General features: G+C 38.1%; 1 pseudogene; it reads right to left on the bottom strand.

The window, feature by feature from the left end:
- Positions 1 to 3,040: 3,040 nt before the first annotated feature.
- Positions 3,041 to 4,699, bottom strand: LOC101443198 (syntaxin-binding protein 1-like; annotated as a pseudogene).
- Between the last annotated feature and the right edge of the window lie 891 nt (positions 4,700 to 5,590).

Below are 5,590 nucleotides of genomic sequence, written 5' to 3'. Positions count from 1 at the left end.
GTTGGAGTTATCATGTGGCATAATTTTCTTATTCCAATGCACTTTTACTCTTACCCACCACCATTGTTTTTTTGTTGTCAAATATATTGCAATTTTTATGTCACGGGTACAACAATACAACTGCCTTCTTATTGTTTCACATAAGTACTTTTATAAATCAGTTAAAAGATGAAAATAGGAGAAATGCATATATCTAATTAATGTCTTTGTAATTACATAACTGACATTATGCTTTTTCTTATGCTTTTTATTTTTCATGTGGGTTTGAATCACTGTCTGATGCCACTTGCTCTTGCCTAAACAACTTTCTTAATTTTTCTTGAATGGTGGGTCTGTTAGCAATGAAAAGTCTCAGTTCTTGTTTATCTTGGAATATATTAATTTCTACTTTATCTTTGAAAGATATCCATATACACATCAAGAAGCTTAAAGAACTCCAAGTTGGAGAACCACTCAATGATCCACACCCAGAACTAACCTAGTAAAAATGTTGAAAGACAAGAGAAAATTTTAAAAGCAACAATTGAAAAACAGCTTGTCAAATACAAAGAAACACCAATAAAATTTAGAGAAGACAATTTCTTTAAAAACAATGGAGATCATTGAATAGAAAATGGTGTAGTCAGTGTGTTGAAAGTAAAAATAAAGCCTGACAAGTAAAAATCTGATATCCAGCAAAACTACCTAATAGTGAGGGGGGCCCACTTTCTCAAACACTCTTAATAAGTATCGGGATTTTATCATGCTATGCTGTATCTGAATGTATGTTGCGGGAAAGAAGAGTATATAAGCTCTTGGCCAAATGTCACAGACTCTTACTATACTTAGAAATTTAGTAGAATTTCTTGAATAAATGTGTCTTCATTTTTTTATTTGCCTTGAGGCAGGGGCTCTTAACCATTTTTTGTTCTCGTGACCCTTTTGCCAGTCAGGTGAAAACCATGAACCCTTTCTCAGAATGTAGCAGCAGATGGTTTTATGACACTCAGCATCATAGGTCAGAGAAAACAGAGATAAGAAGTTGATTTTCTTCAATTTAAGGTCACAGACTCCTTAAGAACCTAGCCTAAAGGGTATTTTTCAAAGAGACTTAAATGTCTTTTTTTGAGGAGGGGCACTGATTTATTTATTTATGAGACTTGAGTGCTTTAGTACAGAATGGTACAGAGATGATACACTGATATTCTAATAATTTCAAGGTAAACAAGTTTTAAGACAGAGTAGTCTTTTAAAAATATCCTTTTGATAAATATTTTTCAATAAATAACAGGGTAAGGAAAACCAATATGTTCACAAACAAGGTCCTAAAGCATGTCCATTGTTTGTTCAAAGGGAGGGTACAAAACAAGCAATAAGAGTAAGGAACAAAATCAAAGCAAGTACCTAACTTTCCGTCTTGAGGAAATAAGATATACTAAGGGGGATGAGGGAGACAGAGGGAAGAGACCTAAAAACTAATCTGAGTGCAAAGGGGATATTTCAAATCCTTGAGAAGGGAACATCACAATGCATCTACTAGAGAGAGAAAGAGAGGAACACATTCTGAAAGGAAAATAAGGAGGACAACATTGAATAAGCATATGCCACAGTTGCAGCAACACGACAGGACGCAGTAACTTCACAAGGTTGGCAACAGTTAAAGGGCAGAAAGGGGGCTGCATAAGAGACACTTTTTTTATGACTTCCACTGTCATTATACTTTACAGCAACAATAGAGCAAATTGTGTGCTCATTCAATTGTGCTGACTTTCAAGGATGACAAGACATCTTTCCTGCATTTGCTTTTTAAATTTTTGCTTTAGAGCTAAATTTTATACAGCTAAATGTTTATACAGATAATAAAAATTATCTTTTCCTCTTACAAGAATAATGATATAAGACCACACATTATACAAAATAAAGTATTATGAAGTAGATTAAATTCAGGATAATCTGACAAAAGTTGTTTTCTGATTGGGTATAGAATCAATACAAATTCAACAAACTATTTTTCAGGTAGTTTGAAGTATGAAAGACCAAGAAGCCCCCTTTACAAGAAAGGGGCCTTTGACCGGGGGCCTCTGGAATACATTCGGCTTCAGTCCATTCCTGACCCACAAGATCTACCCAGCTGACCCTACAAAGGAAAAGGAGATTTGTTAGTGGTGATGCCTAGGGAAAAAAGGAGTCTGGGCGATAGGATCAGGCCTAACTGCTTCTCTAAAAAAGATGAAGATTGCTGGCTGGAAGCTCACTTGTCATTTGTCTGGGCACCATGACTTAAACAGACTGGAGAATAAGCACTGTGGAAACAGACAAGCAAGAGAGCAGTGACCAGCTCTGGAAGGAAAGGATGTCCAGCCCATGGACATACATAATCCCCATCTAGAAACATGTTCCCCAGGAGTATGAGCCACTTGAGGAAACAAAGATTTCTGGCCCACATCAAACCTCATTGGATGTCACCTGATCTTCACTTCCAAGCTTATGTGGATGAAAACAGGCACTGCGGAATAAGATCTGGAATGAAGATGGATTAATCCTCAGTTTATAATACTTCAAAAACACAGACACCTCTACAATTCCTAACAAGAAAAGGACAACCTAAAGTAAATTTTCAAAAGACCCAAACTTCTACCTTTCCATACTCAAGCAATTTCCACATGTCACATTGGGTTATACACAATGTCACAGAGCCATAAATAATGGGGAGAATAAGGGGCCCCAGGAGGAGAATATATTTGTCAATTCATTTTACAGTTTTCCATATGACAGTATGTCAGATTCACATGTATTACCTCTTTAAAAATACATAAATAAGATACTCTTTAAAAAATGCAACATATTCTTTTATTTTGTTTCAGACAAGAAGAGCACATCATTAAACACAAGAATGCTTGGGGGACACTGTGGCAAGGGTGTGCAGAACTAGGAACAGAGGCATTGAAGGAGGGAATGTCAGCAAAGAAACCAGGGTTATGAGCAGTAGGGAGGGAGTCGGAGTCACTGGTGGTGAGAGGGTTCATTTTTGGAAGAGTGTCTTATTTTTTTTTTAAACTATTTATTCATCTGTTTTACTCAGTTTCTTCAGTTAGTCCATCATTTTCTGTGCAGTGAGAATATGCATGGATCCTATTAGCATTGCCCATGTTCCACTGAGACTCATGTCCCTATGCATGAAAATAAAGAGGCAAGGGTCACTGCTGTAATCCCCTGAGGTTTCACTCTTATGCCAGCATCCATACAGGACACTGATAGTGAAAGAGGCAGAGGAACCAGTGGAGCTATAAGGATAGAGCCAAATTTGTCCTCAAGTGTTCTCCGTGATATTGTTAATAATTGGGGTCCATCATGGGCTGGTTGCTCTGTTCACTAATGCCAATTCATTAGTTCCAGCTTCCTCCTGCAATGCAAAGTGGAGTCTGTAGCAATGAGCATCCCAGGTGAGCCATGTTGGTGATGCTCTCATTGTCATTTGGAGGAATCTGAATGTGCTGGATTAGTTTGTTCAGGTTTTCTTCAGTGATGCCATTCTTAAAAAAAATAAAATAAAGAAGGATGATGTGGATTTTGTTGTAACTGCTGATGTTTGCATCGAGCAGAATAGGGATGAGGCTCTCATGGTCTCCTTGAATTTTTTCCCCTTCAGCATCTGTGCCCATTTCTAGGTCTTGCTCCACCTGGCAGAATTTATCTACAGTATCTTGGTAATGCTTCATACAGTCCTCAGCAAGGTACAAGTGGGTCGAATACTTGTGGAGTTCTTTCTGGTACTGGGGCATCTTCTACAGCATCTGGAACAGGTCCTGCATAAAGGTCTTTTCTCCTGTATTCATTTTCTTTCTGGAAGAAAAACCTTTCAGAGAACAGGTGACCTCCTGAGACACTTCTGCTATGTTCTTACAGCACAGCTCTATCCAGAGGTTGTCATTTTCACCTAGGAGCACATTCTTCACCTGCACCTCCCTGCTGTCCCTTGTCTAACAGTTGTATACATGATTTTCAATATTTAACAGATCATAACTCATAACCTGAAGAGTCAACTCATGATATATGGGAAACTGAGGTCAAATCTGCAATCAGAATCAAGGGCTGGAAGTATGCCTTGCCTGGGCCCACCCCCATTGTTGGGTCATTAGTTTTATAGGCTTCGAGCCTCTCCTAGATTAGCTGAGCCAGCAAGATGTAGTCTTTGTATTCTCTCAGATATCGCACAGTGCGGTACTCCTTCAGGGTGGCACAAAGAGTTGCTAACTCTCTGCCAGGCGTTCCAGTATTGGATTCTTCATCTAAGCTTTGTGGGGACTATAAGCTTTGAAAAAAGTCAGCAGAGTCCAAGGAATATACCTGGGAGAAATTCAATGTTGATTTTGTCAGTTTGATTGACCCTGGCCCTTCTAAATTTTACCTGCGCATTAAGCAGGACATCTGCACAAAAGTCAGTGGAAAAAATAAGATCAATTCAATATTTAGCAGTCAGTGTATACTTAAAATCACTGATTAGAGAGTGGACAGACATCTGAGAAGGATTGATGAGATACACAGCCTCCAGGCTGCTGAGTGGTTCTCCGTACTTGATGATATCTTCCACAGTTGCTGTGTTTTCAGTCATGATGTCAGTCATCTCACAGTAGGGTGGGAGCGTGGCTTAACTCATAGACCACGAACACCTTCCACTCACTCTTCTTCTTTACTGTACCGTCTTTATTACATCGTGCATGATTTTTTTCTTCCAGGTACTAAAAGGGAGCTATTTTATTTTCCTTAAGGTTGCCTAAAGCATACTGTTCCTTGGATAAAAGGAGTCTCTCTGACCATGGCAATAGGAGCCATCGCGCTGCGGGGGTCACCGGGCTCTTATGCTCCTCACACCACACCTCGGACACCTCGGCCTTCCAGGATCAGCTCACTAGGATGGCAGCAGCCTGCTGCCCCGCAGCCATGCTCGGGACCTACTCTTAAATGGTTTTTTTACCTTATTTAATTTTTCTTTTATCATTTGTAGCAAATATGGTTGTTTCACTGGAGAGTGAGTCTTCAAAACATCTAACAGCACCATTCCGGAAGTCCATGTGGTTCCTGCCAAGAAAGTAGTTTCAGGAATGTTAATGAGGTCAAATGTCAAGTTGCAAAAACAACATAATTAATTAATTAATTAATTAAATAATGTCAAGTTGCTTTGAAAAAAAGAAGCTAATATAAATACTAGAGTCTATTGTAAAAGGAATGTGCATTCTCTTTCCCTTACTCAAAAACATACCAATAATATTTAGAATAATTGTGGCAACTATCTGGCATTTTCGTCAGGAGGACTATGAATCTTTAAACATTTTGGTTCCATCTAATGTATATTAAAAGTCAGATTCAAAAGGGTCTAACCATTTTCAGGTAAATTAACTGCATTCCAAAACAAAGAATATTTATAAGAAATAGTCAACAACCAAAAAGAGTAAAACTTACAAAGTCTGGAATCCAGTCAATATTAACTACACTTGTAGTAATGCTGGAAAATAATAAACATAAGAAAAGACAATCAATTAAAATATATCCAAAGGGGCACACATTAGAATTAGTAGACAAGAAATTTAAAACATATTATTATTGTATCCCA

This window comes from Dasypus novemcinctus, chromosome 1 (genome assembly GCF_030445035.2).
Source record: "Dasypus novemcinctus isolate mDasNov1 chromosome 1, mDasNov1.1.hap2, whole genome shotgun sequence".
NCBI lineage: Eukaryota > Metazoa > Chordata > Mammalia > Cingulata > Dasypodidae > Dasypus > Dasypus novemcinctus.
This window is presented reverse-complemented; position numbering and strand designations above follow the sequence as displayed.